The following is a 26,398-nucleotide window of genomic DNA, read 5'->3' on the forward strand; positions in this document are numbered from 1 at the left end:
CATTCCCCCCCCCCCCAGTTGCTACACCCTTGACCTTTTTGCTTTTTCTGTCAAGGCAACCTGAATGCACTTTCAACAGAATTTGAGGGATAGCAAAAGTGAATGACATATGCTTGTCAAAGAGGGACCGGCTCATCCTGCACGCAGCACAGCACTTGTCACCAGAGGAGATGGTAAATAAAGGAGTTTGGTTGCATCAGTGATGACGACTGACCGTTAGATAAAGGATGAAAAAGGCCAAAAGCAGAGACTGCTCCATATCTCTGGGCAGGGTTGTTTCTCAGAGGGCCTTCATATCTTCTGGATGCCCATATTGGTCCGTGGACGGTAATATTAAAGGGAATTGGGTTGATCCTCACCACGTTTGGTGGGGTATACATAGATGGCATTCCACAGGTGGACATAGTAGTGAGACAGGTATAAATCTGTAGAGGGGAAAATAGTGGAATCATACAGGCTGATGAATCCTGATGTGCACTAGGATCCGACAGTGCCTTAGCCCTCCCCCGCACTCTCCTACCACCTTGTGCCCTCATGCCCTACTTTTTTTTGAGGGGAAGGGATGTTTACAACATTTTCATTTCTGATGCTCAGTCGTTTGGCATGTTGTGCAGTGTTAGGGTTCCTTTGCTCAGATAAGTGTTAAGTTTTGGTCCTCTGAGTTTCTCATTTTTCCAACCTTACATTTAGTTCTCAACATTTTTGCAGCAATTTTTCATTTCTTAAAAAGAAAAGTCCTCATGGAAATTCTCCTGTATATTATGGCAAGGGGAGAGGGTACAGTACATACCTGCCTCACAACACACATGCTCCAATGGTGATTTCTACTGCTCCTCTTTCCATTCACCTTGGGCATGCCTACGAACTCACTTCTCTTCCTCTGATTTTCTTGCTTCCCTCCACCTACCCTTTGGCCAGTTCCCTCCCCTCCAGCGCCTGCTCTGGAAATCCACATTCTCCGGAAGCCGATTCAGAAATGACTTTTTGCAGAACCATTGGCTGTGTGTTCATCAGCTGTGGCTAATAATGTGAATCTCATCTGGTGTTCATTGTAGCTGCAAGAACACGGTGTCTAAATGTCCCTATATTAAATTCAATGGAGCTTACTCCAGGGTTGAATGGGTTTCAGATTGCATCTTGAGGCAGTGTACAAAGCCGTCTGCTTAATATTGGAAGGGGAGGGAGAGATCAAACAGCTCAATTGTGCTAAATATTGAAACGCCTTTTCTAAGATACGATTAGATGTATTGCCTTCAGAAGTTATGGATGGTCGACTACTTACAATACCTTATAAAGAACGTGTATGTCTTTGCGGCGAAGATGCAGTGGAGAACAATGTACACATATTTCTCCACTGCCCTCTCTACAAGATTTTAAGACAAGAAATTATTACTCCTTTGTTAGCGATCATTCCTTATAAATCTGAATCTGATCAGATGGAATATCTCCTTGGGGATACGTCCTCTAAAATAACGAACCAAGTAGCAAAATTTAGTGTAGCCGTACAAAACTTACGATCTGATATCATAAAAACCTTTCTCACTGAAAACGAAAAATCATAATCTGATATATTGGTTGATATTTAGTGTTAAATATGGTGATTCCTTAATAAATAATAGAGCTCCACATAATAGGTTATAGTTAATCCTTGGATGTTATGTTATGTTATTTAATGATTAATAAACAAATTAATAAATGGTTATTAATACAGTTACTTAAGGTTTAACTTTGATTTTATAGAAACCAATTAACAAATCAAAGTCTTTTAATGTTTTATACCTTTTTAATCATTAATGTTCAAATTTAAAACTGTGTATTAACTAAAATGCCATATAGCATATTGCTACATGTATGTTTTATTTTACTATGTTTTAAGCTGACCTATTGGTCGAATAAAGAATGAATGAATGAATGAATGAACCATCAACTAAAAAACCAAAAAACCTATATCAGATTAAAACTCAAGGTACCACTGTAGATGTCATTCTAATGGCATCTGCTAAACATTTTGCAGGCACTTCTGACACCTCTCCTCTTGGTCTGCAACACAAAAAGACACATACAAGTTAGTTGAAGGCCCTGGGAAAGATGACAACAATGGAGTAATCAGCTCACTTCTCAAAACTTTCTAGGAAGAGCAGAATAGCATTGCATGGGCTCCTGTTTCAACACTACCATCTCCACATAGGCATACACAATTTTGCACTGGAATTCTTTTAAAATGCCCTTTTACTATGGCTGACGGTAGTATATTCAATCTTGCTCTAGGAAAAGCTCTTCTATATTTAAGAATTATTAGATTTTGTAAATAGGGTGCCAGTGAATTCAGATGACTGAGCAGAAAACTGTTACACTATGGGCAGAATTTTCTTATAGCAGCCAAATTGCTTTGTTGTTCAATGTCATAGAGGCGCAGTTTAATTAGAACTCTTGCTTTGTTAGCCCCTTAGATTGCTGTGGTGATAAACCATACGAGGAGTGCCTTAAGGAGATGCCAAGTATATCTGCACTCTGCAGAAACATGGACCAGGAAAGGGCTGAGTTGGCAAACGCCACACCCTCCACGTGAAACTTTGCGGTCATCCAGCAGTTGTTATGGCTCTGAAGCAGCAAGGACAACATGAATGATGCTCAAAAGTAATTGACGAGAACGCCGCCCAAAATGAAATAGAACACAAAAGGTACTTATCTCTTAGATCAAAATCAAAGGGAATGTTCTTGGAGCCCAATCTATGGGACTCCCAGCGGCCTGGGCTGTGGTTCCAGAGACGCTAATTAGTATGATCTAAGCTGGATGCGTGCAAAGTTTGCACTTTCGGAGGGTGGATCAAGCTGTCGAAGGTCTGAAAGAAAACATATAAAAGTCACTGCCACAGAAGGTCTTCTTAACAGTGTCATTCACCAACTCTTGTCTCCGGAATATCTGCTCTTCCTACTCTAGGTAAGTGTATGTATATATACACATTCCCACCGTGGGAATCTCTTTTGTAGAGAGATGCCTATTATTCTGCTGATTCTTAGAGGACAGGAAAGTCATCTGCAAATGAAATTGAAAATATTTGAAAGATTCACAGGTCAAGGATTCAATGGTTTTGATGTTGTAGTTGCCAGGATACATGAAGGAATAACAAACAAGGTGCTGGTGTTGGTGTGCAAAGCCCTACACAGCTTGGGACCAGGTGACTTGAGACCATTTAGATGAACTGGAATTCTCTCCATTCGCTGACAAAAGTCATGGACGAATGCAAACTGATTGTCCGCATGCAAAATACAGAGTTTCTGTTAACATAGGGCGAGTATAACATTGTATGTGCAGTGGTGGTGGTGTGGTTGCTCTTTCAGAAACCTAAGGCAGGCCCTTATACCATGATCTGCATGTAGGTGGTGGTGGAATTCAGAGGAGTGATGTTCTAGGGTATGGATGCTCAGCCAGTGCACAAAGATGTTCAAACTTGAGCTGAGGCAATCATTCTGAGAAGCCGTTTTCTGGAAACATTCTGAGATTTTTCATATAGAGGGATTGAAAATGCTGTCAGTTTTGGTCCTCTGAGTTTCTCATTTTTCCAACCTTACATTTAGTTCTCAACATTTTTGCAGCAATTTTCTATTTTTTTAAAAAAATAGTCCTCATGGAAATTCTCCTGTATATTAGTGCAAATTTCTCCTAATGAGCACATTTTAATTTATTTATTTATTTATTTATTTATTATTTGGTTGATATTCCGCCCTTCCTCCCAGCAGGAACTCATATGTAATTTTGACTCATACATCTATTTATTTGCGCACTTTCCCCTAACAGAACCATTTTCAGAGGACCAAAACTGAACACTTATCTGAGCAAAGGAACACTAACACTGGAAAACATGCCAAACGACTGAGCGTCAGAAATGAAAATGTTGTAAACATCCCTTCCCCTCAAAAAAAGTGGGGCATGAGGGCAAAAGGTGGTAGGAGAGTGCGGGGGAGGGCTAAGGCACTGTCTTGTTTTAATAATGTGAAACTCTAGCACACTATACATTCAAAAATGTTGACTTTGATTGAGAATTTCAGTCAGAGCTTGGAAGATTACTTCTAAAAAGTAATAAATTACAGTTACAATTACTTGGCCCCAAAAAGTAGTAATTGCCGTTACAATTACAATTGCTCTGAAAGTAACTGATTACTTTACTTTTTCTCAAAAGTAATCACTACAATTACATTTCAGTTACTTTTTTAAAAAAACTCCTACAAGGTGCTGGCCTTGGCTGCTGCACATCTAAGAAGCCTAAAACAATATTAAAAATAAACACACACACAGGGGGTAGTAGAATTAAAAAAATTATCCATAAGATTAACATAATGGCATAACAGAATCTCACATCCCCCCAAGCAATGGAGATACCCCAACTCTTGAAATCAAATTTTACACTTGAAATGCTTTTATAATATGTTTCTGTTATGTCTCAAAAGAACAAGATGCTCAAAGAGCATGTCAGACAAGGAATGTCTTTTTACAGTCATTACGTTGCCACCAGTACTGAACAGGCGTTCTACTGCGGCGCTTGAAGGCATGCCTGTATTGTGCTGCAAAAAACACCGCAGCACACGTGGAAAGCCATGGAGTGATGACACTTCCCTGCTGGGAGACCTCAGGTACCTCACCAGTTCCTCCTCAGCAGTGTGCACTGCTGACTTCTTGCAGAAAGTTAAAGAAATCATCTTCTAAGTCATCTCCTTCCTGGTCTTTATCTGAAGACTGATCACTGTCCTCATTAAGTACACCCATCTTTATTTCAGCTTTCAGCAAGGCTTCCATTGTGTATCTAAGAAAGAGAGAGGATATGTTAACACATATATGTTAGGAAACCATCATCTGCTCTTCATTTCCTGATGCTTGTCATGTCCCCTGGTTCAGGGTCCAGCCTGAGCCTGTGGATGATGACATGGAAGGTAGGAAGGTGACCAAGTCACCACACTCATGGGGCAGCACAGCAGACCCTTAAGGATTACCTGCAGCAACCCAAGGTTGTGATGAGGAGCCCCAGGAAGAAAAGGACCAGCCCCTGCCTGCCACCTTAAGCCCTCTGATGCCTCCCTTGAGACAACATTTCCCTTGGAGTAATCCACCCAAAGGGCTTCCCTAATGTTTTTACTTGTTGGTATGGGTGGTGGCCTGACACGATTCCAGCCAATCTAGTTTGAAGCGAGGGTGTAGGCAGGCTGCCAGAAGAAGCCTCTTGTCCTCCCAGATAGCTGCAAACCGCTTTCTTAGGGCTTCGCGCACACCTCTCAGCAGCTGAAAACAGTATGTGTACCTCTCAGGTTTGTTTTCCAGTCCTTCTAACTTGTGGTCCAGATTGCAGAGCGTTGGTAGCAAATACCCCATGAACATGCCGTTCTCCCGTTGCAGGATATCTAGGGACTGGGCTAGTGGCTCCATAATCTCTGTGTATTCCTGTACCACTTCAATCTCAGCAGCTGTGATCCTGGACAAGGAGCAGCGGTCCATTATGGCATGCATTTTTAGTGGCACAGTTGACAGGAGCTCATGTAGTTGCTTCAACACATCAAAGGTGGAATTCCACCTGGTCTTATTCGGTACCTTCAGATACACACCACATTGCGCATGGATATACTCAGCAATCTGGGCTGACTGGTTCTGCTTGGACCACAACTTGCTGCACTTTCCCATCAAGGAACGAAACTGTTTCTTGAAAGGACCAAGAAGACTACTTTTGGAGGAGTCAGAAAGCATGGCCTCTATGTCTTGTGTTGCCACAAGGTTGAGGGTGTGGCTAGCACATCTCTGGTGTGGTGGTAAAACAAAATCCTCTCCTGAGTCTGCAGCTTCTTCCTCTGCCTCAGGTCCTGTGTCCAGGATCTCACAGATAGGCACAAACTCCACCTCAGCCTCCTCCTCCTCCTGGTTATCACCATCATCGTCACTGGTGCCTGCAGCTTCCACTGGTTCTTTGGCCATGAAAACTCTGAACGCTTTCACAAAGTTGGAGCCATTGTCTGTAGTAGTGCACATAACTTTGTTGTGGATCCTGTACTGCACATGTACATCATGCAGTGCTTTTGAAAGGACATCGTATGTATGGCGCCCCTTCAGACGCTTACAAGCCAAGGCCCCGACCTCACGTTTCAGGGTAGTTGGGTTGATCCAGTGGGCTGTTACCCCAAAGTAACTCTTCTTGCCATTGGTCCAACAATCTGCAGTGGTTGCTATATATGCCACAGCACCCATTCGGTTTGCAAGAGTTTCTCTCATGTGGCATGCTCTCTTCTCAATTCTGTCTCTCAGAGTCTTGGCACATATGATGGTGAGATCTTTGGGGAGTCCAATGCAAACCAGATTAATGAGTGATGGTTTGTCCACAGTCTGAAGTGGTAATGTCTCCTCTACAATGAAATCAATGATTCTCCTGTCGAGATTGCTCTGGGTGACAGGCTCCCTGCCAGATCCCCACCTCTCAAGGGTTGTCTGCTGCTGCTTCAGCATTTGGGGAGGAGGGGTGTCATGCATTGGTTCAGGAAGGCCACGTCTCCTTGCCTTTATTGCTTCTTCAATTGCTCTCAGCTTCTCAGGGTGTGCCCTCTGAGGAAGAAGAACAAAGCATGAATCCAAGAAAAAATGGAAGAGGAACTTCACAATTTAAACATAAATAGACAATGGACACTCTTTGAGGACCAGCATGACAAAGGCTTACCTCAAAATGTTTCTTCACATTGGATGAGGAGGAAACAGCTGATCTCAGATTTTTGATCCTTGGAAGGCAGTAATTGCATCGTACCACAACATTTTCCCCACTCTGGCTCACAAATGTACAAGCTTTCTCAAAGCCAAACCATGGTACTTGCTGTTCTGCAGATGTGGCTGTGGGCAACTGGCACTGCTTCATGCCCTCCTCCTCCTCATGCACAGGGCCTCCTTTCTGAACCTCACTTTCTAGTTTTGCCTCCTCAGGATCAACAAGCTGTGACTCAAGTAGCCGCACTAACTGACTGCTGCTCTCAGCAGCAAAACCTGCAACAGGCGTCTCTGTAATAAACAAGAGATAATGCTCCTATATGGGTGAACTTCAGCTGTGATGTGCCCCCATCTCTTCCTCATGCTGCAAGATCCCCCAGTCAGAGTGGAAGTAAGCAGGTTGATAGCACAATTAAAAGAGATCCTATTTGCATCAGTTTTGCTCACTGAATAACCCTGCCTGGACCAGTCTAACCTACTATCTCACAGGGTTGTTGTGAGAACAAAATGAGACTAGGGTTCAAATCCCCACATAGCCATGAAGCTCACTGGGTGACCTTGGGCCAGTCACTGCCTCTCAGCCTCATGAAAACCCTATTCATAGGGTCACCATAAGTTGGAATCAACTTGAAGGTGGTACATATATTTTTTATTTTGAATATGATGATTATGATAATAAATATGCAGCATTTCAAATTAATTCTGTATGAGAAGCATTCCATGCCAAGCTTGGAAAACCAAGGATGAGGTATAAAATGTAGACAAAAATACTTTTGACAAAATGCCGTTTATCTTTTATATCTATATCTATAATTAGCAAATACAGCTGAATGATGTATGTAAAGTATTTTTTCTTTCCCTTTTCTTTTTTATTAATATTTTAGTACTACTGCTAAAGTTCTGATGAAAGAATAAAGCATTCATTAGCCAAATTCAAATGACAATGGGGTTTACAGGAGTTGTCTCTCTCTGGGACTGGGAATCTCTCTCTTTCTCACAGAACATGAGTTTGAGAGCTGGGGGACTGAGAGGAGGAGCTGCAAGGACCCTACTTCTCACCTCATCTCTGCCAAGAACAAAAAAATCAGCCTTAAGCCATTTCTTATACGCCTAATGATGTTTTATTATTATTATTATTATTATTATTATTATTACTGAGACAGTTTTTGTCCCACATACAATTCAGTCTTGTGATTAAACAGGACAAAAATACAAATAAAATGAAAGATGGAGTTCAAATAAATATACAATAAAAAGCTAGCCGGCATTTTAAAAGGCAGGAGTGCTCTGTCTGGATAAATACAGCACACATGTATGCATGGGAACAAGGGGGAGAGTTCAAAAAGGGGGGAAGGAAGCGTAGAGCTTGGAAAAGTTACTTTTTTGAACTACAGCTCCCATCAGCCTAATCCAGTGGCCACGTTGCCCAGGGCTGATGGGAGTTGTAGTTCAAAAAAGTAACTTTTCCAAGCTCTAGGCCGAAGTTCCTACTCTGCTCTGAGTAGGCAGAAGGTGCTGCGGGGGGGCACACACACACACACACACACAAATCATTGTCACTCACCTCCACAGCTCTTCGTCATTCTGCTGCTGCCTTCTCCTCCATTGTCCTTGCCCTGGCTTTTTCCTCCGGCGTCCATTTTGTCCTCTCAGCCTATTCACCTCTTCCCTCGTGCATCCTAACACAGATCACGAGGGAAGAGAGAGTCTGCGCAGAGGTCCAATCAGTGCGAGGCACATGTCTTGTGTTCACCAATCACAGCCAGGAGCTGACTTCCCCTTGTTCCCGCCCCCAAGTAACGTGCAACCTAACGTGGAAACGTTAGAGTTGCAGCTGAAAAGTAGGGAAATTACTAGTCGTTCCGTTACTTGCCAAATGTAATGGAATTACCCACTCGTTACTTAAAATTGTAACGAATTATAAGTAACTCGTTAAATATAACGAGTTACTTCCAAGCTCTGATTTCAGTTTATATTTTATATTCTTTGTAAAGCATTTAGAGGGATTTCCCTCCTTCATATCATTCAGTACTACTAAATGTCTAGGAGTACACCTCCATCTCTGCACAAGATTTGTGGGAGGTCTCCATTGGATGGGGAAGACTTAAATCCAGTAGCACTTGGTGGGACAGAGTGACGTGCCATTGCTCACTTGGCTTCCTACATGGAGCCACTGCTGCTAACTGAGAGATTCAGACGTGGTGGAAGTTCAGTGATGGCACAGTGCCACTCTCCCTCTCGGTTAAGGATAGCAACAGCCTCCTGGCAACGTCCTGATATCGACATCCACAGTTGGCATTTTAAGGTCTTTCTAGATGAACATTTACTTTTCATGAAACTATATATCTAAAGTGCTTCAGAGTGTCATTCAGCATCTTGAAATGGTACACCAACAATGGCATAACTTCAAGGGAAAGAATGTCACTTTTTCCAATTAAAATACTATAATTTAGGTTGTTAATTACAGCAGACAGGTTGATGCTGTATCCTGTCCCAATCTTGTCATGGGCTGGATTTACAATGTGCTCTTAAAATTATAATGATCCGGATGTTTTCTCAGAGCAGTGCTAACGCAATATATGGAAGTCGGGAAACAGTATAAATGCTCTCACCATTTCAGCTATTTCCACCAGTGTCTTTTGGCTTGCTGCAGTTTTTGGGGTTCATCTTTTCCTGCTGTTGGTAAGTTGTCTTTACATAAATGCTTTGTGAGAAGAGGGTGGGAAGGTACTCTGTGCCTCTGGAGCATATTTGCTTGGGATTTTGGTATTTGAAACTGAATTTGGGAAGAGGCAAATGAGAAAACTAGGGTATTTTGAGATTCGACTCACATATTAGGTGTGACCCACCGAGAAAACGGAAGAACATGCTGATCACTGGAACAGTGTGATTCATTTGATTCAACCTGTGCATGTGACCTGATCCAGTGGCATCAAGTCCATTATTAGCAATGGGCATCCCTACTTAGATCAAGCTCCATTCAACTCAATGAGGTTTGCTTCTGAGTAGGCATAGGTAGGATTTCACTGCCAGTCTAGGAATATCTGCAAGGGATATGCAAGCTTCCCTCATGCAGGCACAAGGCGGTCCAGATTGCATCTTCCAAACAACAAGCAAAGGTAAAAGAGTGTTGTATTAGGAGGTTGTTTCTGCTCTACAAACAAAAAAGGAGTTGCTGGAAGTGGGGCAAGAGCAAATCCTGTTTGGGTTCTTTTGTTTGTATTCCAGAAGGAAGAGAGAGTTAGGGTCCTCCAGGTGGCTAGACTTGCCTACCAACAGTCTGGGGGATCTCAACAGTACACCCGGGACCACCTCCGTCAGCTCAGCTAGGGAGACTGTTGGGCAGCGGGGTGGGCGGTACACCAACAGAATCCCCAGTCTGTTCCGCTAACCCAACACAAGAGTATAACATTTGATGTGCAGTGATGGTGCTGTGATTGCTCTTTCAGAAACCAAGGCAGGATCTTATACTATGATCAGCATATATGTGATGATAGAATTCAGAGGAATGGTGTTCCAGGGTATGGAATGCTCAGCTAGCTAAGATGTTCAAACTTGAGCTGAGGGGAGGAAAAACCTGAGAAAGTATTTTCTGGAAACATTCTGAGATTTTTCATATATAGGGATTGAAGATTCTGTCAATGATGGTCCTCTGAGTTTCTCATTTTTCTAATCTTACATTTAGTTCACAACAGTTCTGCAGCAATTTTCCATTTTTTTAAGAAAAAATCCTCATGGAAAGACGTCTTGGTCTTTTGCATTCGATGACTCAGGGATATTCCAGGACCTGCAGGTGACGTTCTGTTTAACATAAGAACATAAGAAGAGCCTGCTGGATCAGGCCAGTGGCCCATCTAGTCCAGCACCCTGTTCTCACAGTGGCCAACCAGGTGCCTGGGGAAAGCCCGCAAGCAGGAGCTGAGTGCAAGAACATTCTCCCCTCCTGAGGCTTCCGGCAACTGGTTTTCAGAAGCATGTTGCCTCTGACTAGGGTGGCAGAGCACAGCCATCATGGCTAGTAGCCATTGATAGCCCTGTCCTCCATGAATTTGTCTAATCTTCTTTTAAAGCCATCCAAGCTGGTGGCCATTACTGCATCTTGTGGGAGCAAATTCCATAGTTTAACTATGCGCTGAGTAAAGAAGTACTTCCTTTTGTCTGTCCTGAATCTTCCAACATTCAGCTTCTTTGAATGTCCACGAGTTCTAGTATTATGAGAGAGGGAGAAGAACTTTTCTCTATCCACTTTCTCAATGCCATGCATAATTTTATACACTTCTATCATGTCTCCTCTGACCCGCCTTTTCTCTAAACTAAAAAGCCCCAAATGCTGCAACCTTTCCTCGTAAGGGAGTCGCTCCATCCCCTTGATCATTCTGGTTGCCCTCTTCTGAACCTTTTCCAACTCTATAATATCCTTTTTGAGATGAGGCGACCAGAACTGTACACAGTATTCCAAATGCGGCCGCACCATAGATTTATACAACGGCATTATAATATCGGCTGTTTTATTTTCAATACCTTTCCTAATTATCGCTAGCATGGAATTTGCCTTTTTCACAGCTGCCGCACACTGGGTCGACATTTTCATCGTGCTGTCCACTACAACCCCGAGGTCTCTCTCCTGGTCGGTCACCGCCAGTTCAGACCCCATGAGCGTATATGTGAAATTCAGATTTTTTGCTCCAATATGCATAATTTTACACTTGTTTATATTGAATTGCATTTGCCATTTTTCCGCCCATTCACTCAGTTTGGAGAGGTCTTTTTGGAGCTCTTCGCAATCCCTTTTTGTTTTAACAACCCTGAACAATTTAGTGTCGTCAGCAAACTTGGCCACTTCACTGCTCACTCCTAATTCTAGGTCATTAATGAACAAGTTGAAAAGTACAGGTCCCAATACCGATCCTTGAGGGACTCCACTTTCTACAGCCCTCCATTGGGAGAATTGTCCGTTGATTCCTACTCTCTGCTTTCTGCTTCTTAACCAATTCCTTATCCACAAGAGGACCTCTCCTCTTATTCCATGACTGCTAAGCTTCCTCAGAAGCCTTTGGTGAGGTACCTTGTCAAATGCTTTTTGAAAGTCTAAGTACACTATGTCCACTGGATCACCTCTATCTGTATGCTTGTTGACACTCTCAAAGAATTCTAATAGGTTACTGAGACAGGACTTTCCCTTGCAGAAGCCATGCTGGCTCTGCTTCAGCAAGGCTTGTTCTTCTATGTGCTTAGTTAATCTAGCTTTAATTATACTTTCTACCAGTTTTCCAGGGACAGAAGTTAAGCTAACTGGCCTGTAATTTCCGGGATCCCCTCTGGATCCCTTTTTGAAGATTGGCGTTACATTTGCCACTTTCCAGTCCTCAGGCACGGAGGAGGACCCAAGGGACAAGTTACATATTTGAGTTAGCAGATCAGCAATTTCACCTTTGAGTTCTTTGAGAACTCTCGGGTGGATGCCATCTGGGCCCGGTGATTTGTCAGTTTTTATATTGTCCATTAAGCCTAGAACTTCCTCTCTCGTTACCACTATTTGTCTCAGTTCCTCAGAATCCCTTCCTGCAAATGTTAGTTCAGGTTCAGGGATCTGCCCTATATCTTCCACTGTGAAGACAGATGCAAAGAATTCATTTAGCTTCTCTGCAATCTCCTTATCGTTCTTTAGTACACCTTTGACTCCCTTATCATCCAAGGGTCCAATTGTCTCCCTAGATGGTCTCCTGCTTTGAATGTATTTATAGAATTTTTTGTTGTTGGTTTTTATGTTCTTAGCAATGTGCTCCTCAAAATCTTTTTTAGCATCCCTTATTGTCTTCTTGCATTTCTTTTGCCAGAGTTTATGTTCTTTTTTATTTTCTTCATTCGGACAAGACTTCCATTTTCTGAAGGAAGACTTTTTGCCTCTAAGAGCTTCCTTGACTTTGCTCGTTAACCATGCTGGCATCTCCTTGGCCCTGGCGGTACCTTTTCTGATCTGTAGTGTGCACTCCAGTTGAGCTTCTAATATAGTGTTTTTAAACAACTTCCAAGCATTTTCGAGTGATGTGACCCTCTGGACTTTGTTTTTCAGCTTTCTTTTGACCAATCCCCTCATTTTTGTGAAGTTTCCTCTTTTGAAGTCAAATGTGACCGTGTTGGATTTTCTTGGCAATTGGCCAGTTACATGTATGTTTAATTTAATAGCACTGTGGTCACTGCTCCCAATCGGTTCAACAACACTTACATCTCGCACCAGGTCCCGGTCCCACTGAGGATTAAGTCCAGGGTTGCCGTCCCTCTGGTCGGTTCCATGACCAACTGATCTAGGGAATAGTCATTTAGAATATCTAGAAACTTTGCTTCTTTGTCATGACTGGAACACATATGCAGCCAGTCTATGTCCGGGTAGTTGAAGTCACCCATTACTACCACATTTCCTAGTTTGGATGCTTCCTCAATTTCATATCTCATCTCAAGGTCTCCCTGAGCATTTTGATCAGGGGGACGATAGATCGTTCCCAGTATTAAGTCCCTCCTGGGGCACGGTATCACCACCCACAACGATTCTGTGGAGGAGTCTGCCTCTTTTGGGGTTTCGAGCTTGCTGGATTCAATGCCTTCTTTCACGTATAGAGCGACTCCGCCACCAATACGTCCTTCCCTGTCCTTCCGATATAGTTTATATCCAGGGATAACCGTATCCCACTGGTTTTCTCCATTCCACCAGGTCTCGGTTATGCTCACTATATCAATGCTCTTCTCTAAGACCAAGCACTCCAGTTCTCCCATCTTGGTTCGGAGGCTCCTAGCATTAGCGTACAGGCACTTGTAAGCAGTGTCTCTCTTCAAGTGTCTTTGGCACTTGTGGTTAGGCCTGTGGTAATTTTGCTCTTCTGAATTTATATCTTGTGCCCCTGCTCTCACAATGCCTACTTCTAGGCCTACCCCTTTTAAAATTTCATCATTTCTTTGGTCTTTATCCCAGGGGGGAGGTTTATTCCAAACCGGACCTTTCTCAGCTCCTGTCGGGTTTCCCCCCTCAGTTAGTTTAAAAGCTGCTCTGCTACCTTTTAATTTTAAGTGCCAGCAGTTTGGTTCCATTCTGGTTCAAGTGGAGCCCGTCCCTTTTGTACAGGCCCGGCTTGTCCCAAAATGTTCCCCAGTGCCTAACAAATCCGAACCCTTCCACCCGACACCATCGTCTCATCCACGCATTGAGACTGCGAAGCTGGGCCTGTCTGGCTGGTCCTGTGCGTGGAACTGGTAGCATTTCAGAGAAAGCCACCTTGGAGGTCCTGGCTTTCAGCATCCTACCTAGCAACCTAAATTTTGCTTCCAGGACCTCACGGCTGCATTTCCCCATGTCGTTGGTGCCAACGTGCACCACGACCACTGACTCCTTCCCAGCACTGTGTACCAAACTATCTAAACGACGGGCGATATCCGCAACCTTCGCACCAGGCAGGCAAAACACCTTGCGGTCTACACGCCCATCACACACCCCACTGTCTATGTTCCTAATGGTCGAATCACCCACTACAAGGATCCCTCCACCCCCTGGAGATATATCCTCGGCACAAGAGGATAGCTGCTCATCCCCCAAGGAATGGGTCCCTTCTAAGGGATCGTTTCCCTCTTCCTCAGCTGGATGCTCTCCTTCCCCGAGACCATCGTTGTCCATGATAGCAGGAGAGCTATCATCGTTGGAGTGGGACACAGCTATAACGTCCCTGAAGGCCTCCTCCACACACCTCTCTGCCTCTCTCAGCTTTTCCAGGTCCGCCACCTTGGCCTCAAGGAAATGAAGTCGTTCCCGGAGAGCCAGGAGCTCATTGCACCGAGAGCACACCCACGACTTCTGTCCAACAGGCAGATAGTCGTACATGCTGCAGGCGGTGCAAAACACTGGAAAGCCCCCACACCCCTGTTGGCTTCTTACCTGCATAGTTTTGTTTAAGGTTTATTACGTCAATGGGTTGGAGACTGCGGTTTAGTTGAGGTCAGGGAACAGACGGGCACAGTGGGGGGCCCTGGCCTCCTCGCCCTGCTGCCGAACTCGCTCTGCTGCTTAACTCGCCTTGACGCTTTGTCAGCTGGGGCCTTGATGCTTTAGCAAGGACTGAGCTGACTCTCTCCCTGTATGTGTCGGTGGAGTTTCCTTTTCCCCCTTCTCTCCGACTGGAATTTAGCCTTGTTTACAGTGTCTCCTGAAGCTTTCCTGCTAGGGTGGTGTTGAAAACTAGCTTTCTATAGGCTTCCTTCTCCTAGGATCTGTCTCCTAAGATATAGGTTCTTTCAGGATTTGGCTCCTAGCTCAGGGTGACCTTGGGCTGCCCTTATTACTTATTGCTCTGAGCTGTTTTACTTCAATTAAATAATGGAATAAATGGGAGCTACTTACCCTCTTTTCGCTCTGCTGCTTAACTCGCCTTGACGCTTTGTCAGCTGGGGCCTTGATGCTTCATCAGCTGGGGCTCCCTCTAGCTCGTGGAGCAGGCTCCCTCGCTAGGGTGCTCTGACTTTATATGTGTGGCTGGTTCCTCCCAGCTACTGCTGCCAGCCAATGATGTGTTACTTGAGGCTGATGGCTCAACTATCAGCTGGGGCTTACCTCTTTAGGATTATCTCAGACTTCCTTCCTTTGAAGGCAGGAAGGCAGGCTTCCTTCCTGAGCAAGGGGCAGGGCTGTTTAAGCTTTTGGTTGCTTTTAATCTAAGCAAGGGGCTGCACCTTCCAGGCAAGTCTTTTTTGTTTGTTGTTTTCCCACCTAGAACAGCCTGACCTTTATTTAACCTAGGGAAACAGAGCTTGTGGTTGTGTTTCAGGAAGGCTGAAGCTGCCCTTTTTAGCAAGGACTGAGCTGACTCTCTCCCTGTATGTGTCGGTGGAGTTTCCTTTTCCCCCTTCTCTCCGACTGGAATTTAGCCTTGTTTACAGTGTCCCCTGAAGCTTTCCTGCTAGGGTGGTGTTGAAAACTAGCTTTCTATAGGCTTCCTTCTCCTAGGATCTGTCTCCTAAGATATAGGTTCTTTTAGGATTTGGCTCCTAGCTCAGGGTGACCTTGGGCTTGATGTAACATGTTCTGCTTGTCCTATTGCTTTTGAAGGTAGCTGTCTCCCTGAGGGACATACAGGTGATACAGCGTTTGCAGTGACAAGGAAGAAACCCAGGATTGCTGAGAGGTGGCTTCGTATATATAGATGTGTGTCGTTCCCACTGAACTCTGTGGGAATCACTTTTGAAGAGACATGCATATTATTCTGCTGACTCTTAGAGGACAGGAAGGTCATGTGCAAATGAAATTGAAAATATTTCAAACCCAGTTCAAAGATTCATGGGTCAAGGGTTCAATGGTTTTGATGCTGTAGTTGCCAGGATACATGAAGAAATTAAAAGCAAGGTGCTGGTTTCGGTGTACGGAGCCCTACACAACTTGGGACAAGGTTACTTGAAAGGTCATCTTACCCCTTACATATCCTGTTGATCACTGCGCTCTGCAGGTGAGGGCCTCCTGCAGACACCAAGTTATCCAAAGGTCCACTCTGCACAATATAGGAAGTGGACCTTGAGTGTAGTGGCACCGACGCTTTGGAATTCCCTCCCCTTAAATATTATACAGACTCCATCTCTGTTGTCTTTTCAGTGCCTACTGAAGATCTTCCTCTTTCAACAAGCCTTTTAAGTAGAGACCTTATCCCAGTCTGTGTCTGTGTTGGAAATGCTTTTAAAATTGTTTTTATAGATAGTTACTTCTTTTTTAAAATATATTTTAATATGATTTTATTATATATTGTTTTTGAGATGTTTTCAGTGTTTTTTGTGTGTGTTCTGTCTATTGTTTGCTTTCCTCGGCTCTCTCTGGAAGGCAGAGGTAGAAAATTTAACAATAATAATTTCTTGAGAAATAATGAACAGGTTTGATGAACCCTTTGGAATAGGATGGTGGTGACTTTCAAATATGCAGGTTATTGAAACTAGAGGATAATTTCAGCTGTTCTGCATTTGAGACCATTGAAGATGAACTGGAATTTTCCACATTTGGTGACAAGAACCATTGACAAATGCATACAGAATGTTTGTATGCAAAATACTGAGTTTGTGTTAATATTGGGTGAGTATAACTATTTATGTGCAGTGATGGTGCTGAGATTGCTCTTTCAGAAACTCAAGGCAGGATGTTATACTATGATCCCTTCATGGAATCCATCCATCTCTTGTTTGGCCTTCCTCTTTCTACTCCCTTCTGTTTTTCCCACCATTACTGTCTTTCCTAGTGAATCACGTCTTCTCATTATGTGTCCAAAGTATGATAACCTCAGTTGCATCATTTTAGCTTCTAGTGATAGCACAGGTTTAATTTGTTCTAACACCCAATTCTTTATCTTTTTTGCAGTCCATAATATGCACAAAGCTCTCCTCCAACACCACATTTCAAATGGGTTGAATTTTTTCTTATCTGCTTTTTTCACAGTCCAACTCTCACATCCATACATAAAAATTGGGAATGACATGGTCTAAATAATCCTGACTTGTTCAGTGATACATCTTTGCATATCAGGACCTTTTCTAGTTCTCTCATAGCAGCCCTCCCCAGTCCTAGCTTAATCCTGATTTCTGATAGAAATTTCTCATTACATAGGTAGTCCATATTTTTTCTGTACATCAGAATCCATGTTCTTAATAATATATTCCCGTGGTCATATATGAGACTATAAATCCTATGTTCCCATGGTCATTCTTGTGTCTCCTTTCAATTATTTCAAGCAACACCTTTCCAATATTGTTATATTGTGGTGTTTTTCTGAAAAAAACCCTCAAATAAATAATTTTAAGATGCTTCCCCTCCAAAAATAATTTCTGTACTTTCCCATTTATTTTTATAGAAAGTTGAATTGTGCATCGGTGTCCTATTCCAGATTTCACACCCTAATTCCCTTCTATTCTGGTGTGTCAATGCACAATTAAAAACAAATTTTCACATGGGAGTCTGATTAGATGTCAGCATTAACCTTCCTAACCAATTTCTTTAGCTGTTACAAATGAACTCACACCCAAGTAAGTTGATTCAGTCTCACACCAGCCCTTCTAAGATGTCCACCACTTGAATGTCACCAATTCTCTGAAGACTTTCTTCAGTAGCTAACACTCTCTCCTTTCATGCTGATTGGCTCCTACAGCGTTTGTTGATGTGGGAGAAGGCATGAACAAGGATCTCATTCTCAACCCAGCAGCAAAAAAGGGGCAGAGGGAGGGGTGTGGCTGTGACTATCATGCAGGGACCCGGCCGTTCCGAATTTGCCACTACACTACTGGATGAGTGGATTAACAAGCCATGACATGATTCTCACTTGTGGTTAGGGTTGCATCCCAGGGTCAAGGGTAGCTCATGTGAATGGTCTTCCACCATTATAAATTTTTGCAAAGATATGCAAGCAAGTCAGTCCTTGCCTGGAAACTGGAAGCATCATCACTTTTGCAGGCCTGAAGAATATTCAGAGCTCTATGAAGGGATGACAAGGGGACATTCTCTGCATTTTGGTAACATATCAGTGTTTTACTTCTGTTTGTATGATATTCTAAACTGTTTTTAGAGCTTCTGTTTGCCACTTTCTGACCAGAGTGGATTAAGCACGACAAATTTCAACTAGATCCATGGTTTTCATGGAAGGAATATTTATTCATGTATTTATTTATTTTTTTTAAAAAAGAGGAAAAGTTTCTAGCAGTTCCTCCAGGAGAGGGTGAAAAGTGCAGACATGGTCGTCTCTCAGAGATTCTGGAGACAAGAGTTGGTGAATAACAGTGTTAAGAAGATCTTCTGGGGCAGAGATTTTGGTATGTTTTCTTTCAGACCTTCGGCAGCTTGATCCACCCTCCCAAAGAGCAAACTTTGCATGCATCCAGCTTAGTTCATACTAATTAGCATCTCTGCAATCACAGCCCAGGTCGCTGGGAGTCCCATAGATTGGGTTCCAAGAACATTCCCTTTCATTTTGATCTAAGAGATAAGTACCTTTTGTCTTCTATTTCATTTTGGGAGTCTCGGCGTTCTCATCAATGACTTTTGAGCATCATTCATGTTGTCCTTGCTGCTTCAGAGCCATAACAACTGCTGGATGACTGCAAAGTTTCACGTGGAGGGTGTGGTGTTTGCCAACTCAGCCTTGTCCGGGTCCATGTCTCTGCAGAGTGCAGACATACTTGGCATCTCCTTAAGGCTTTGCTCTTATGGTTTAACACCGCAGCAATCTTAGGGGCTAACAAAGCAAGAGTTCTCATAAAAGAGCACCTCTATGACATTGAACAACAAAGCAATTTGGCTGCTATAAGAAATTTCTGCCCATAGTGTAACAGTTTTCCGCTTAGTCATCTGAATTCACTGGGACCGTATTTACAAAATTAATGAATGAATTAAATGTAAAAGAGCTTTTCCTAGAGCAAGATTGAACAGATTATCATCAGTCATATTAAAAGGGCGTTGTAGAAGAATTCCACTGTAAAATGGTGTATGCCCATGTAGAGTTGGTAGTGTTGGAACAGTAGCCCATGTAATGGTATTCTGTCCTTTCCTTAGAGATTTGAGAAGTGAGCTGATTACTCCACTGTTATTGTTACTTTTGATAGCCTAACTCCATTTTGGTTCAAGTGGAACCCAGGAGGTTCAAGGTCGGGAACTATAACTCCCACCCCCACTCTCTCTCTCTCTCTCTCTCTCTCACACACACAGAATGGTATGGGTGGTTATGTGTTCCAGAGGTGTTGTGCAAAGAACAACAAGGGAGCGTTAAGAAACAAAAATTAACTAAGAGCGACTGGATAAATGTTCTCCTTGGCAGAGTTCCCTCCAGCACAGTAGAATAGTCCTATTGTCCAAAGAAAGTAGCCTAAGTTTTTCAGGGTCAGCAAGAGACATACACACACACACACACACCACAAACTCACCAGATGCTCAGACCCCTCCATGGCAGGAGGGGAAGAGAGAAAAAGTATTTTTAAGACGGAGGCTTGAATCTAGGAAAAGAAGCTGAGAAGGAGAGGAGAAGGGGGGGCAATGGTGGTCTGCGCTCCGACACGTATAGCCACACTCTAAAACAACACTCTCAAGGCAGGACTGCAGGGAGAGATCCGAGGAGAGAGTCAGGGTCTCGGTGCAAACCTTGAGAATAAGAGATTTTTTCATGGTTTTGGTTCAGAGGTCTTATACCTCTCTCCAGCTGCATTCATCTGCCCATTCCGGGTCTAGGATAGGTCTTCTCTCCCAGGGCGGGTTCTAAAGAGCGGCCAGGTTGGGCACTGGCCCGAGGGCCCTGGATCTACAGGAGCCCCTGAGCAGTCCTTGAGGGGCTCTCTGCTCCCCTTCCGCGATCCACGCCCCCCTATGCCCCCCCTTACCTGTCAGCCGGCTTTTTAGCATTGCCCTTAATGAAGATGGTGGCCACAGCTTCCCTAAGGTACTGAAGCCGCTGCCGCCTTCTTAATCGATGGGAGAGATCTGTGCGCATAGCACGCATGTGTGCCGTCAACAAAGATGGTGGTGGAGGCTTCATTCCCCGTAGGGAAACCAGGGCCGCCATCTTCATTAAGGGCAATGGTAAAGACTAGACAGGTAGGGGGCACAGGGTGTGTGTGCGTGCGCACACCCACCCACCCACCGGTGCTCACGACAAGCTGATGCACAAGGGCCCCCGCATGCCTGGAGCCGGCCCTGATCTCTCCTACCTGTCACTCTTTATAGTAATAGGGTTCTTTGATCTGTTTAGTTTAAAGTTATGAATGGGTTAGGATATTAATGATTAATGCTGCCACTCACAAAAGTAACTTTGTAATGCTATCCTTCTCTTTTTCTCAATAAAAGAAAGCTTTGCTTTACTCTGGTGTGGACCTGCATTTGGGGGTTATATATGCACCATTCAGTCACTTTTCAGGGCAACCTGCTTGTTTTTATCCCTAGCAAAAGATCCCCCTCCTCTCAAGGAGGTGTGTTTCATGGGCCATGTGGGTGGCACGTTCACACACTCAGGCTCCCAAGAGCACGTGCCGTAACATTATCCTTCCCAGGGCCTTCAACTAACTTTGATGTGGTTTTACTTGTGCAGACCAAGACCAGAAGGTGCCGGAAATATCTGCAAGATTTTTAGCAGATGCCGTTAGAACAAGATCTTCAATGGTACCTTGATTTTCAATCTGATCTAGGTTGTTTTGTTGTTGTTGTTGTTGATGATGATGGTTTTATTTGTCCATTTCTCTTACAATGATGGATTTTGGATATATCAATCTCACCTGTTGGTATTCACCAGTTCCCTCCGGTATTGGAAGGAAGGTGGGGACATACAGGAGATTATTGAAGAAGTCATGCTAGATGCATGATGGCACAGGGTTCCTGTAACTTGCCAATTAGCGTAAGGGGGAAAAGGGGGGAAATTGGAAGCCTTCTCTTCCTTAGTTTTTAGAGTCCTTGTGATCCAAAATGTTTCGAGCAGAGACAAAGGGAAGGGAAAGTGAACAGGACTAGGGACAGAGCTTGGAAAAGTTACTTTTTTGAACTACAACTCCCATCAGCCCCGGCCAGCAACTTTTCCAAGCTCTGACTAGGAATGGCTGAGAAACTCAACTCAATTCACCTTTAATGCTGAATTTATCAAATTCACATTTTCCAAAATGATATGAGAACTGAAACACGGCCATATTTCAAAATCCCCACTTCTCTGTGTTCTTTTCTATGCAGTCTAACCAACCAGTGTTTTACGAATACCAATTATGTGAAGGGAAACTGTCATCAAAATGAATACATGCAAGAAAATAACATGCAAATATGCATTGTGCGAAGGGAATCTCTTGCAAAATTGTGTACATTAGTGTCAACTGGAGAAATTCACAGGAAAATGTTTGGGAATTTTTGTTACTGTTGAAACCTGGAGAAGTGAATTTAAGACTGGAAAAATGAGAAATGGAGGGAAACATAACTGACAGATTTTTGCATCTCTCTGTACGACACAGTACTACTAAATTTCCAGGAGTACACCTCCATCTCTGCAAAGATTTGTGGGAGGTCTCCATTGGATGGGGAAGACTTAACTCCACTTGGTGGGACAGAGTGACGTGCCATTGCTCACTTGGCTTCCTACATGGAGCCACTGCTGCTAACTGAGAGATTCAGATGTGGTGGAAGTTCAGTGATGGCACAGTGCCACTCTCCCTCTCGGTTAAGGATAGCAACAGCCTCCTGGCAACGTCCTGATATCGACATCCTGAGTTGGCATTTTAAGGACTTCCTACAGGCACATTTATTTTTAATGAAACTATATAGCTAAAGTGTTTTGGAGTGTCATTCAGCATCTTGAAATGGTACACCAGCAATGGGATATAATCAAAGAAAAGAATGTCACATTTTCCTATTAAAATACTATCAATTAGGTTGTTAATTACAGCAGACAGGTTGATGCTGTATCCTGTCCCAATCTTGTCTTGGGCTGGATTTCCAGTGTGCTCTTAAGATTTTAATACCTTAATGATCCAAATGTTTTCTAAGAACAGTGCTGATGCAATATATGGAAGTCGGGAAATAGTATAAATGCTCTCACCATTTCAGTTATTTCCACCAGTGTCTTTTGGCGTCCCATGATTTTTGGGGCTCACCTTTTCCTGCTGTTGGTAAATTGTCTTTCATAAATCCTTTCTGAGAAAAGGATGTGAAGGCACTCTGTGCCTCTACATCATATTTGTTTGGAATATTAGATTGGGAAATTGAATTTGGGAAGAGGCAAATGAGAAAACTAGGGTATTTTGAGATTCGACTGACAGACTTGGTGTGGCTCACCGTAAAAATGGAAGAACATGATGATCACTGGAACAGTGTGATATGTTTCATTCTACCTGGGTGTGTGACCTGATCCAGTGGCATCAAATCCGTTGTTAGCAATGGGCATCCCTACCTAGAGCAAGCTCCATTCAGCTCAATGAGGTTTGCTTCTGAGTAGGCATAGGTAGGATTTCACTGTCAATCTAGGAATATCTGCAAGCGATATGGAAGCTTCCTTTATGTGGGCACAGAGCGCTCCAGTTTGCATCTTCCAAACAACAAGCAAAGGAAAATCTTTGATGGTAAAAGAGTGGTGTATTAGGAGGCTGTTTCTGCTCTACAAAATAAAGGAGTTGCTGGATGTGGGGCAAGAGCAACTCCTGTTTGGGTTCTTTTGTTTGTATTCTAGAAGGGAGAGAGAGTTAGGGTCCTGCAGCTGACTAGGTTTGCCTACCTTTACCTGTGCTCTTCTCTACCGAACTTCCTTCCATTCTAAACTGATATACTCAGGGAAGCTGACCTGCCCCTCCTTCCTTTGTCTTCTTCTTCTTCTTCTGTTCGAGGAGAGAGGAGACAACTTTGACTTTGCTCTCTCTCCTGAGCCATGAGGGCAATACCCAAGTCTGGGCATTGCACCTCCAATTTAGTTAGTTAGTTAGAACTAGGTATACTTTTCCTATCTGCTATGCATTTCTATAACGTAGCTTTTTCAATGTGCTAAGTCATATCTCAGTGGTCGAAATGCAGGGTAAAAGCCTGCTATTTACATAAAAACACATACTGGCACACACGCAGCTCAGACCACTGAGGATCACTGCATATATATATTTATATATATATACATATTTCCATCACGGAGTCAACCAAAAATACAGGAGGCATTTTGAAAGGAACCCATCACGGAGAGGCAGCCCTAATCTCTCTGTAAAAGCAAGACATGCTTTGAGACCCCTGCCTTCCTGCCCTTTAGGGATTAGCATTTGCTGACACAATTTAGCCATTTGATATCTCCCTCACCTTCCAATATTAAGCAGGAGGCTTTTTACACTGCCTCAAGATGCAATCTGAAACCCATTCAACCATGCAGTAAGCCCCATTGAATTTAATGTAGGGAAACTTAGTCACCGTGTTCTTGCAGCTACAATGAACACCTGATGGGATTCACATTATTAGCCACAGGTGATGAACACACAGCCAATGGTTCTGCAAAAAGTCATTTCTGACTCGGATTCCAGAGAATGGGGGTTTCCAGAGCAGGCGCTGGAGGGGAGGGAACTGGCCAAAGGGTAGGTGGAGGGAAGCAAGAAAATCAGAGGAAGAGAAGTGAGTTAGCAGGCATGCCCTAGATGAATGGAAAGAGGAGCAGTAGAAATCACCATTGGAGCATGTGTGTTGTGAGGCAGGTATGTGCTGCACCCCCTCCCCTTGCCATAGGACATGAAAACGAAAATGTAAGAATATGATTGTTGCAGGAACAGTGTGATGGATTTGTTTTATCCTTAGTTTATGACCTAATCCAGGGGCAAGAAATTCATGATGACAGGTGGGCATCAGTTCTGTGCACTGCATGCTCTGCAAGAGGAATGGGGTGATTCAAGTGAGGCTTTCACATGTCCGAGTTGGACTGAACCTTTAACAGCGCATCTCCAGCTGGACTCAGATGCCCCCACATTTAAAATGGGAGGTACTGTGTTTCTACCCCCCCCACCCACTTTCCCTTACACAGGTCAGTTGGGGGAGCGATCTCTGCCAGCATGACGAGGATGTCTTCTCACAAGTCCATGCTGGAGAGCAGACTCCACCCGTCAACATTGGAGGTGTGTGAAAGGTGACGTCTTTTGGTGACCTTTGCCAACCGCAACCTTCACCACCCCTACTTACTCCCTTTGAATACTGTTGTACAGACTTGAAAAGTATTACATTTTCCATCCAGGAGAACCCCTGTGGGTCTCAATCTGAAATGTCACCAGTTTCCACTCCTGTGATACTTCACACCACACCCTTGCACAGGAAGGAAAAGAGAGGCTCCAACGCTTTACCAATATACCTCCTTGCTCTCCACCACACCGCACCCCCATCCAGTGAATGCCAAAGAGCTCCCTCCTCCAGTGCAATCTTGCCTTGCCCTTGCTGCTGTCTGTTCAGCATAACATAGGAAGCAGACATTTAGTGTGGTGGCACCGACCCTTTGGGATTCCCTTCCCTTAAATATTAGACAGACGCAGTCTCTGTTATATTTTCGGCACCTACTGAAGACCTTCCACTTTCAACAAGCCTTTTACATAGATGCCTTCCTAGTCTGAGTCTGTCTTGGAATTGCTTTTCAAAATATTTTTAAAGCTGGGTATCTTCTTAAAATAAGATTGGATTTGATTAGTTTTTAAAGCTGTTTCAATGTGTTTTTTAAGATGTTTTGTTTTCATATGTTTTAGGGTGCTTTTCGTGTTTTTGTTACTGCCCTGGGCTCCTTCTCGGAGGAAGATCAGGTTATAAATTGAATAATAATGATGAAAATCAAACAAGTATTAAAGTGCACGTCAACATTCACAAGCTTAAATGATTCCACTCCCTTTTCCCCCAGATTTTTTCTCGACTGGAAAGTCATCTATCAACATCAGAGTGATGGAAGTGATCCCATCAGGGAGAATATATGTGCCCTTAAAATTTACAATTCATGAGGATTATCGCTATCCCACTGGACCATACCTGAATCCTCTCCTGTCTGGTCGAGTCCCCATAACAATTTTGGAAGTTGGCACATCCCCATTTCTCCTGAGCAACAAACCGGAGCAGAGATATGGAGGGTCCTCAGGTTTTAGCTTTCCTCAACTTTGGTCTGAAATTCATTTGCCACCACTGATGCAACCATGCTCATTTCTTTACAATCCCGGAACAAGATCACCCCTTCATTGAATGGGAACATGATCATCACAGGAATGGAACAGAACGGTACCCGAATTGCACAAAATAGATTCACAGGTGATGATTGTATGGGTTTTGGTGCCAGAAATGTTGAGCCTCTCCATCCAGATAAACAAGAGCAGACTGGATCATCACATCTGTCACTCATACCTACACCTGCCTGCTCAAAGCACCTCTCAGGTTTCCCTCCAACTCTCTTCGATATGGAGTTTTTTGCTTCCTTTCTTTCAAGCCAACCTGAAGGCATTCTGACCAAAATTCAAGGGATCCCAAATTCACTGCTCATTCTTTGATGTATCTCTGAATATTCCTCAGGTCTGCAAGATTTATGATGCTTCCATTTTCCTGAGAAGCTGTCATTCTCTGTGTACTTATGCCTTGTCTCATTTTACTCCTCATTCATCTGTCATTTCACTCTTCTGCACAAAATGTATTGTTCACCTTTCTGAAGCTGCTCAACATGGAAAGGCTTCCCTGCACTCCTCTTTCCCCTACAATAAACCTCATCTATCTGCATCAAAACGATCTGTTGTGGTCCTCTTATGTTTTACTCCTTCGGGGCAATCAGGTTTAGATTCCGGTTGGGTGAGGATTGCTCAAGATAGAAGTGATTTTAGGAAAGATAGAGCTATCAACACTAAAAGGGTAAAGTCTCAGTGATTGGTCCCTGTTTGAGTAAGGTCTCAAAGTTCAATTCCAGCACCCTTTTCAAAAGGATTAAACATCTGGGTTGAACTCTCCTTCCTCAGATATTACGACCAGAGCTGAGCTTAGTCCAACTATTTCCCCTCAATGTCAAGGTACCTCTCAGGATTGTTGCTGAAATTGGATTGAGGCATCACCATTTCTAGCAAGAGATTCCCTCTAGCATTCTCTAAGCTGATCCTCAATGGATGAATGTGCTTTGACATTGTGTTCCATTATTGCTTGCTTGCTTGCTTGCATTCATATACAGTCCCATA

At 43.5% G+C, this 26,398-nt stretch overlaps 1 long non-coding RNA gene across 1 annotated transcript; it reads left to right on the top strand.

The window, feature by feature from the left end:
• Positions 1 to 2,771: 2,771 nt before the first annotated feature.
• On the top strand, positions 2,772 to 25,961 carry LOC133382443 (uncharacterized). Its single transcript, XR_009761967.1, has 2 exons — positions 2,772 to 2,941; positions 25,096 to 25,961. It is a non-coding gene; the product is annotated as an uncharacterized LOC133382443 (long non-coding RNA).
• The last annotated feature ends 437 nt before the right edge of the window (positions 25,962 to 26,398 follow it).

This window comes from Rhineura floridana, chromosome 3, assembly GCF_030035675.1.
Source record: "Rhineura floridana isolate rRhiFlo1 chromosome 3, rRhiFlo1.hap2, whole genome shotgun sequence".
NCBI classification, from domain to species: Eukaryota; Metazoa; Chordata; class Lepidosauria; order Squamata; family Rhineuridae; genus Rhineura; species Rhineura floridana.